At 45.9% G+C, this 10,000-nt stretch overlaps 1 protein-coding gene across 4 annotated transcripts in view; it reads left to right on the top strand.

The window, feature by feature from the left end:
- The window catches only part of pde4ba (phosphodiesterase 4B, cAMP-specific a), a 348,841-nt gene that overhangs the window by 323,031 nt on the left and 15,810 nt on the right, over positions 1–10,000 (top strand). The window lies entirely within an intron of this gene.

Raw genomic sequence — 10,000 nt, 5'->3', positions numbered from 1 at the left:
AGATAGAGTCAAGCCTGTGTGGGTCTCTCAGTCGAGTTTCTGTGCTACTGCTTTGAGAGTGCACTGATGAATTCTAATCAGTTCATTAAGTTAGTTCAATATAATAGAAAGTCGATTTTTTTGAGAGTCGTTAAGAGTTGACAGTCATTTGCGGCAGTTGGTTGAATGTATTTAAGGACATTCCTTTGTTGTTATTTTATGGATCTTCTTCCACCATCTCGGTTGTAACAAACGGGATGTGTTAAAAGAGAATAACAACTTTTTTTATTTCCGTTAATCTCTGATGCATCTGAAAGTGTCCATACCAAGTTGTTGAGTTAATGTGGAATGTGGCCTGGCTGATACAGTGCATTTGGAAAGTAGATTGATAAGGATTTTTTTTTTTAATGTAATCCATTTTACTATAAGGCTCTAACGTAACCACATGTGGAAAAGGTCAAGGTGTCTGAATACTTTCCGAATGCACTGTAAGGGGTGTTTCCATGCCCCGCTGCATTGAGGGAGAGGAGACCGGGGGACAGGGTCACTGTGCTGCAGTCAGTCAGTCACCAACCAACGCCTTTATTAAGGTTGAGTTATGAATTGAGTTTGCTGTGAACATTTGGAGCTTCTCTAAGCCATCTCACTCTCATACAAAGGCCTCTTCAAAGACAAAACTACAATGCTTTTCTTTACATCATAAAGTTGTGTGAAGCATCCTGTTGATTTCTAGATGGTGCTAAACATCCTGTTGATTTCTAGATGGTGCTAAACATCCTGTTGATTTCTAGATGGTGCTAAACATCCTGTTGATTTCTAGATGGTGCTAAACATCTTGTTGATTTCTAGATGGTGCTAAACATCCTGTTGATTTCTAGATGGTGCTAAACATCCTGTTGATTTCTAGATGGTGCTAAACATCCTGTTGATTTCTAGATGGTGCTATAACATCCTGTTGATTTCTAGATGGTGCTTAAACATCCTGTTGATTTCTAGATGGTGCTTAAACATCCTGTTGATTTCTAGATGGTGCTAAACATCCTGTTGATTTTCTAGATGGTGCTTAAACATCCTGTTGATTTCTAGATGGTGCTTAAACATCCTGTTGATTTCTAGATGGTGCTTAAACATCCTGTTGATTTCTAGATGGTGCTTAAACATCCTGTTGATTTCTAGATGGTGCTTAACATCCTGTTGATTTTCTAGATGGTGCTAAACATCCTGTTGATTTCTAGATGGTGCTTAAACATCCTGTTGATTTCTAGATGGTGCTAAACATCCTGTTGATTTCTAGATGGTGCTATAACATCCTGTTGATTTCTAGATGGTGCTTAAACATCTTGTTGATTTCTAGATGGTGCTTAAACATCCTGTTGATTTCTAGATGGTGCTTAAACATCCTGTTGATTTCTAGATGGTGCTTAACATCCTGTTGATTTTCTAGATGGTGCTAAACATCCTGTTGATTTCTAGATGGTGCTTAAACATCCTGTTGATTTCTAGATGGTGCTAAACATCCTGTTGATTTCTAGATGGTGCTATAACATCCTGTTGATTTCTAGATGGTGCTAAACATCTTGTTGATTTCTAGATGGTGCTTAAACATCCTGTTGATTTCTAGATGGTGCTTAAACATCCTGTTGATTTCTAGATGGTGCTTAACATCCTGTTGATTTTCTAGATGGTGCTAAACATCCTGTTGATTTCTAGATGGTGCTTAAACATCCTGTTGATTTTTAGGTCATGCTTTCAGGTGATTTGTGTGAAAGAGTTGACTATCTATGGTGAGGTGGTATTGAGCACCTAAACACCTACACATGAAGGCAACGAGGAGAGTGTTCGTGTATCTGACTGATCTCTCTTTCTGGAGGTTTAGATAGAGCTGATCTCTCTCTCTCTCTCTGTAGGTTTAGATAGAGCTGATCTCTCTCTGGAGGGTTAGATAGAGCTGATCCCTCTCTCTCTGTAGGTTTAGATAGAGCTTATCTCTCTCTCTCTCTCTGGAGGTTTAGATAGAGCTGATCTCTCTCTCTGTATGTTTAGATTGAGCTGATCGATCTCTCTCTCTCTCTCTGGAGGTTTAGATAGAGCTGATCTCTCTCTGTGGGTTTAGATAGAGCTGATCTCTCTCTGGAGGTTTAGATAGAGCTGATCTCTCTCTGGAGGTTTAGATAGAGCTGATCTCTCTCTGGAGGTTTAGATAGAGCTGATCTCTCTCTGGAGGTTTAGATAGAGCTGATCTCTCTCTGGAGGTTTAGCTAGAGCTGATCTCTCTCTGGAGGTTTAGATAGAGCTGATCTCTCTCTGGAGGTTTAGATAGAGCTGATCTCTCTCTGGAGGTTTAGATAGAGCTGATCTCTCTCTGGAGGTTTAGATAGAGCTGATCTCTCTCTTGAGGTTTAGATAGAGCTGATCTCTCTCTGGAGGTTTAGATAGAGCTGATCTCTCTCTGGTTTAGATAGAGCTGATCTCTCCCTGGGGGTTTAGATAGAGCTGATCTCTCTCTGGAGGTTTAGATAGAGCTGATCTCTCCCTGGGGGTTTAGATAGAGCTGATCTCTCTCTGGAGGTTTAGATAGAGCTGATCTCTCTCTGGAGGTTTAGATAGAGCTGATCTCTCCCTGGAGGTTTAGATAGAGCTGATCTCTCTCCGGAGGTTTAGATAGAGCTGATCTCTCTCTGGAGGTTTAGATAGAGCTGATCTCTCTCTGGAGGTTTAGATAGAGCTGATCTCTCTCTGGAGGTTTAGATAGAGCTGATCTCTCTCTGGAGGTTTAGATAGAGCTGATCTCTCTCTGGGGGTTTAGATAGAGCTGATCTCTCTCTGGAGGTTTAGATAGAGCTGATCTCTCTCTGGGGGTTTAGATAGAGCTGATCTCTCTCTGGAGGTTTAGATAGAGCTGATCTCTCTCTGGGGGTTTAGATAGAGCTGATCTCTCTCTGGAGGTTTAGATAGAGCTGATCTCTCTCTGGAGGTTTAGATAGAGCTGATCTCTCTCTGGGGGTTTAGATAGAGCTGATCTCTCTCTGGAGGTTTAGATAGAGCTGATCTCTCTCTGGGGGTTTAGATAGAGCTGATCTCTCTCTGGAGGTTTAGATAGAGCTGATCTCTCTCTGGAGGTTTAGATAGAGCTGATCTCTCTCTGGGGGTTTAGATAGAGCTGATCTCTCTCTGGAGGTTTAGATAGAGCTGATCTCTCTCTGGAGGTTTAGATAGAGCTGATCTCTCTCTGGGGATTTAGATAGAGCTGATCTCTCTCTGGGGGTTTAGATAGAGCTGATCTCTCTCTGGGGGTTTAGATAGAGCTGATCTCTCTCTGGAGGTTTAGATAGAGCTGATCTCTCTCTGTGGGTTTAGATAGAGCTGATCTCTCTCTGGAGGTTTAGATAGAGCTGCTGACCACAACTGAACCCTCTCTGAGGGGAACTGAAACACTGTGTGTCAAAGTGTTGAGTCACTTGCCTTTACTTCTCTTTTCTTTCTTTGTCTCTATTTTACTCTTTAATCATCTATTTTCCTCTTTCTCTTTTGTCATGCAGTTTCTCAATTCCTCATCCTTTTTTATTTATGAGCTAATGATGGCATACCTATGTATACACACAGTGTTGTTCGCAGCCAGAGCCGGACTGTAGTGAGTCAGTTAGAGGAAGTGAGAGGTAGTGTGTATACGAACTCTCTATGGGGTTGGTCTCTATCTGTAAACGTACTGAAGAAACATATGTCATGGTCAGTCTTACCCCATCATAACCACAGTGTAGTCACTGTGTGTCATACGTTTACCAAGGCTGGGGAATCAAAGGCAACTAGATAAGATTACCTGGCACTGAATTTGTGCGTGCTGAAGTTATATTATTACGGAACATTTGATAAAAACATGGACTTTTACTTTACAAATCCCCCACGTTGAGCAAGAGTCATGTTTTACACTCTATTCAGCTGCAGCCTGTCTGAGGACATAGTGCCCACTCGTGGCTGGAAGAGGAAATTAAATATAATGTTGAGTTTGGAGGTCCTCAATCAGTGGTGTTATTAACTCAAGTCATTTCAAAAGATGCCACAGTACATGAAGGAAAGAGAGAGCCTATGCTCCTGCTTGTCTGTCTGTCTGTCTTCCGTTGGTGGGGAGAGAGGGAGGGGAGAGAGAGAGGGGAGAGAGGGTGGGGAGAGAGGGAGGGGAGAGAGAGAAGGGAGAGAGGGTGGGGAGAGAGAGAGGGGAGAGAGGGTGGGGAGAGAGGGTGGGGAGAGAGAGAGGGGAGAGAGGGTGGGGAGAGAGGGTGGGGAGAAAGGGTGGGGAGAGAGAGGGGAGGGAGAGAGAGAGGGGAGAGAGGGTGGGGAGAGAGGGTGGGGAGGGAGAGAGGGAGGGGAGAGAGGGTGGGGAGAGAGAAAAGGTTACAAAGTGATAGAGATAGTGAAAGAACGGAGGGCGGAAAAGCAGAGAGAGGGAGAGCTCCGGTGTCAGAGAGTTGAGCTCCGGTGTCAGAGAGTTGAGCTCCGGTGTCAGAGAGTTGAGCTCCGGTGTCAGAGAGGGGATCTCCGGTGTCAGAGAGCTGAGCTCCGGTGTCAGAGAGGTGAGCTCCGGTGTCAGAGAGGCGATCTCCGGTGTCATAGAGGTGATCTCCGGTGTCAGAGAGGTGGGCTCCACAGCAGGAGGTAAATACCCTCCATTCACCTCTGTCTTATCTGAATGAAGCATCAACACTCAACTCATCCAATATTAACATTAAATCTCAATCTCATTCACAGGCAGCTCATATAGATTAATTAAGATCTCCACGGGTGGGGCATCCCTAAACAGATCAACACAGAAAGAGAAAGGAAGTAGGGAGAGATGCAGTGGGAATGTAACACACACAGAGGGCTGTAGTGTGTGTATGGGATATTTATTTTATTTATTTTATTTTACCTTTATTTAACCAGGTAGGCAAGTTGAGAACAAGTTCTCATTTACAATTGCGACCTGGCCAAGATAAAGCAAAGCAGTTCGACAGATACAACAACACAGAGTTACACATGGAGTAAAACAAACATACAGTCAATAATAAAGTATAAACAAGTCTATATACAATGTGAGCAAATGAGGTGAGAAGGGAGGTAAAGGCAAAAAAGGCCTTGGTGGCAAGGTAAATACAATATAGCAAGTAAAACACTGGAATGGTAGTTTTGCAATGGAAGAATGTGCAAAGTAGAAATAAAAATAATGGGGTGCAAAGGAGCAAAATAAATAAATTAATTAAATACAGTTGGGAAAGAGGTAGTTGATAGGGCTAAATTATAGGTGGGCTATGTACAGGTGCAGTAATCTGTGAGCTGCTCTGACAGTTGGTGCTTAAAGCTAGTGAGGGAGATAAGTGTTTCCAGTTTCAGAGATTTTTGTAGTTCGTTCCAGTCATTGGCAGCAGAGAACTGGAAAGAGAGGCGGCCAAAGAAATAATTGGTTTTGGGGGTGACTAGAGAGATATACCTGCTGGAGCGTGTGCTACAGGTGGGAGATGCTATGGTGACCAGCGAGCTGAGATAAGGGGGGACTTTACCTAGCAGGGTCTTGTAGATGACATGGAGCCAGTGGGTTTGGCGACGAGTATGAAGCGAGGGCCAGCCAACGAGAGCGTACAGGTCGCAATGGTGGGTAGTATATGGGGCTTTGGTGACAAAACGGATTGCACTGTGATAGACTGCATCCAATTTGTTGAGTAGGGTATTGGAGGCTATTTTGTAAATTACATCGCCAAAGTCGAGGATTGGTAGGATGGTCAGTTTTACAAGGGTATGTTTGGCAGCATGAGTGAAGGATGCTTTGTTGCGAAATAGGAAGCCAATTCTAGATTTAACTTTGGATTGGAGATGTTTGATATGGGTCTGGAAGGAGAGTTTACAGTCTAACCAGACACCTAAGTATTTGTAGTTGTCCACGTATTCTAAGTCAGAGCCGTCCAGAGTAGTGATGTTGGACAGGCGGGTAGGTGCAGGTAGCGATCGGTTGAAGAGCATGCATTTAGTTTTACTTGTATTTAAGAGCAATTGGAGGCCACGGAAGGAGAGTTGTATGGCATTGAAGCTTGCCTGGAGGGTTGTTAACACAGTGTCCAAAGAAGGGCCGGAAGTATACAGAATGGTGTCGTCTGCGTAGAGGTGGATCAGAGACTCACCAGCAGCAAGAGCGACCTCATTGATGTATACAGAGAAGAGAGTCGGTCCAAGAATTGAACCCTGTGGCACCCCCATAGAGACTGCCAGAGGTCCGGACAACAGACCCTCCGATTTGACACACTGAACTCTATCAGAGAAGTAGTTGGTGAACCAGGCGAGGCAATCATTTGAGAAACCAAGGCTGTTGAGTCTGCCGATGAGGATTTGGTGATTGACAGAGTCGAAAGCCTTGGCCAGATCAATGAATACGGCTGCACAGTAATGTTTCTTATCGATGGCGGTTAAGATATCGTTTAGGACCTTGAGCGTGGCTGAGGTGCACCCATGACCAGCTCTGAAACCAGATTGCATAGCAGAGAAGGTATGGTGAGATTCAAAATGGTCGGTAATCTGTTTGTTGACTTGGCTTTCGAAGACCTTAGAAAGGCATGGTAGGATAGATATAGGTCTGTAGCAGTTTGGGTCAAGAGTGTCCCCCCCTTTGAAGAGGGGGATAACCGCAGCTGCTTTCCAATCTTTGGGAATCTCAGACGACACGAAAGAGAGGTTGAACAGGCTAGTAATAGGGGTGGCAACAATTTCGGCAGATAATTTTAGAAAGAAAGGGTCCAGATTGTCTAGCCCGGCTGATTTGTAGGGGTCCAGATTTTGCAGCTCTTTCAGAACATCAGCTGAATGGATTTGGGAGAAGGAGAAATGGGGAAGGCTTGGGCGAGTTGCTGTTGGGGGTGCTGTTGACAGGGGTAGGAGTAGCCAGGTGGAAAGCATGGCGTGTGGTGTGTGTGTGTGGTATAGAGAGGTGACAAATGCTGAGTTCTGATGAGAGGAGATTGGATTGTTGTCGGTTGTTGTTTAGCTATAGTGTGTGTGTGTGTGTGTGTGTGTGTGTGTGTGTGTGTGTGTGTGTGTGTGTGTGTGTGTGTGTGTGTGTGTGTCCTCTGCCTGGAGGCTACTGTCTAGCTCCTCCATCACTGAGACATCTCCCGCTGTTATATTTCTCATATTATTTATTATGTAGTTTTATATAAAGAGGGCTTCTTCTTCTTTTTTAATGTTTAACTCCATTCCTCCACCCTCCTCCCTTTCTTGGTTTGCAGAGGGAGGATAATGTGAAAGCTTTAATCTCTCCATCATCTTTCCCAACACACGTGTATTCTGCTCGATAGGAGGTTCCTGGTAAAGATTTGTTTACCGTTTCATACAAACAAGCTCTTATATGAGAACACTCAGTTTCACAATCATGGATATTCCTCTCCATCCTGGATGAAGGTTTCACAATGAGCATTAAGAAACCTTGCTGAGAGGAAATTATAGCTCATAGCTCTATTAACTGATGGCCTCCAGTCTTCTACTAGAACAGGCAGCCCATTGAACATGGGAGAGAGAGAGAGCGAGAGAGAGAGAGAGAGAGAGAGCAGTAGCGAGAGAGAACGAGAGAGAGAGAGAGAAAGAGAGGGAAAGAGAGGGAAAGTGTGGCGAGACACTAAAATGAATTATACTGTTAGCAAGTGGCAGCAAAGAGAGAAATGGACATTTAAGTGACTGAGTGAGGAAGAGGTGGAATGAAAGAGGGAGGAATGCGGGACTAGTGATTTTAACTCAGCAGGGAACCCTGGTGTGTCATGGTGACAGCTGGGCTGCGGTGTTCAGAGGGGGAAACCTACTCTCACTGAAACTGCCACTAGCCAGCTAGCCTCACCACTCTCCATGGTCACATGAAGCTGTTGCCATGGTTTTGGGATGTTCTGGTAATTGGCGTACACAGACAGAGTGGAGGAGAGAGAGAGAGTGTTGATATCTGATATCAACTCAAATTGGCGAAGGATGCAATTACCAATTTTTCTTCCTCTCGCTCCGTCTCTCTGGTGTTGTCTCTCGCTCCGTCTCTCTGGTGTTTTCTCTCACTCCATCTCTCTGGTGTTTTCTCTCGCTCCGTCTCTCTGGTGTTTTCTCTCGCTCCGTCTCTCTGGTGTTTTCTCTCCCTCCGTCTCTCTGGTGTTTTCTCTCACTCCATCTCTCTGGTGTTTTCTCTCGCTCCGTCTCTCTGGTGTTTTCTCTCGCTCCGTCTCTCTGGTGTTTTCTCTCACTCCATCTCTCTGGTGTTTTCTCTCGCTCCGTCTCTCTGGTGTTTTCTCTCGCTCCGTCTCTCTGGTGTTTTCTCTCCCTCCGTCTCTCTGGTGTTTTCTCTCACTCCATCTCTCTGGTGTTTTCTCTCGCTCCGTCTCTCTGGTGTTTTCTCTCGCTCCGTCTCTCTGGTGTTTTCTCTCGCTCCGTCTCTCTGGTGTTTTCTCTCGCTCCGTCTCTTTGGTGTTGTCTCTCGCTCCGTCTCTCTGGTGTTTTCTCTCGCTTCGTCTCTTTGGTGTTTTCTCTCGCTCCGTCTCTGGTGTTTTCTCTCACTCCATCTCTCTGGTGTTTTCTCTCGCTCCGTCTCTCTGGTGTTTTCTCTCGCTCCGTCTCTCTGGTGTTTTCTCTCGCTCCGTCTCTCTGGTGTTTTCTCTCACTCCATCTCTCAGGTGTTTTCTCTCGCTCCGTCTCTCTGGTGTTTTCTCTCGCTCCGTCTCTGGTGTTTTCTCTCCCTCCGTCTCTCTGGTGTTTTCTCTCGCTCCGTCTCTCTGGTGTTTTCTCGCTCTGTCTCTCTGGTGTTTTCTCTCACTCCATCTCTCAGGTGTTTTCTCTCCCTCCATCTCTGGTGTTTTCTCGCTCCGTCTCTCTGGTGTTTTCTCTCCCTCCGTCTCTCTGGTGTTTTCTCGCTCCGTCTCTCTGGTGTTTTCTCGCTCCGTCTCTGGTGTTTTCTTTCCCTCCGTCTCTCTGGTGTTTTCTCGCTCCGTCTCTCTGGTGTTTTCTCTCGCTCCGTCTCTCTGGTGTTTTCTCGCTCCGTCTCTCTGGTGTTGTCTCTCCCTCCGTCTCTCTGGTGTTTTCTCGCTCCGTCTCTCTGGTGTTTTCTCTCTCCGTCTCTCTGTTGTTTTCTCTCGCTCCGTCTCTCTGGTGTTTTCTCGCTCCGTCTCTCTGGTGTTTTCTCTCCCTCCGTCTCTCTGGTGTTTTCTCGCTCCGTCTCTCTGGTGTTTTCTCTCGCTCCGTCTCTCTGGTGTTTTCTCGCTCCGTCTCTCTGGTGTTTTCTCTCCCTCCGTCTCTCTGTTGTTTTCTCTCGCTCCGTCTCTCTGGTGTTTTCTCTCCCTCCGTCTCTCTGGTGTTTTCTCTCGCTCCGTCTCTCTGGTGTTTTCTCGCTCCGTCTCTGGTGTTGTCTCTCGCTCCGTCTCTCTGGTGTTTTCTCGCTCCGTCTCTGGTGTTGTCTCTCCCTCCGTCTCTCTGGTGTTTTCTCGCTCCGTCTCTCTGGTGTTTTCTCGCTCCGTCTCTGGTGTTGTCTCTCGCTCCGTCTCTCTGGTGTTTTTTCTCGCTCCGTCTCTCTGGTGTTTTCTCGCTCCGTCTCTCTGGTGTTTTCTCTCGCTCCGTCTCTGGTGTTGTCTCTCGCTCCGTCTCTCTGGTGTTTTTTCTCGCTCCGTCTCTCTGGTGTTTTCTCGCTCCGTCTCTCTGGTGTTTTCTCTCGCTCCGTCTCTCTGGTGTTTTCTCTCGCTCCGTCTCTCTGGTGTTTTCTCTCGCTCCGTCTCTTTGGTGTTTTCTCTTGCTCCGTCTCTCTGGTGTTTTCTCTCGCTCCGTCTCTTTGGTGTTTTCTCTCGCGCCGTCTCTTTGGTGTTTCCTCTCGCTCCGTCTCTCTGGTGTTTTCTCTCGCTTCGTCTCTTTGGTGTTTTCTCTCACTCCGTCTCTTTGGTGTTTTCTCTCGCTCCGTCTCTCTGGTGTTTTCTCGCTCTGTCTTTCTGGTGTTTTCTCTCGCTCCGTCTCTTTGGTGTTTTTTCTCGCTCCGTCTCTTTGGTGTTTT

Source organism: Oncorhynchus mykiss, chromosome 5 (genome assembly GCF_013265735.2).
Source record: "Oncorhynchus mykiss isolate Arlee chromosome 5, USDA_OmykA_1.1, whole genome shotgun sequence".
Classification (NCBI taxonomy): Eukaryota; Metazoa; Chordata; class Actinopteri; order Salmoniformes; family Salmonidae; genus Oncorhynchus; species Oncorhynchus mykiss.
This window is presented reverse-complemented; position numbering and strand designations above follow the sequence as displayed.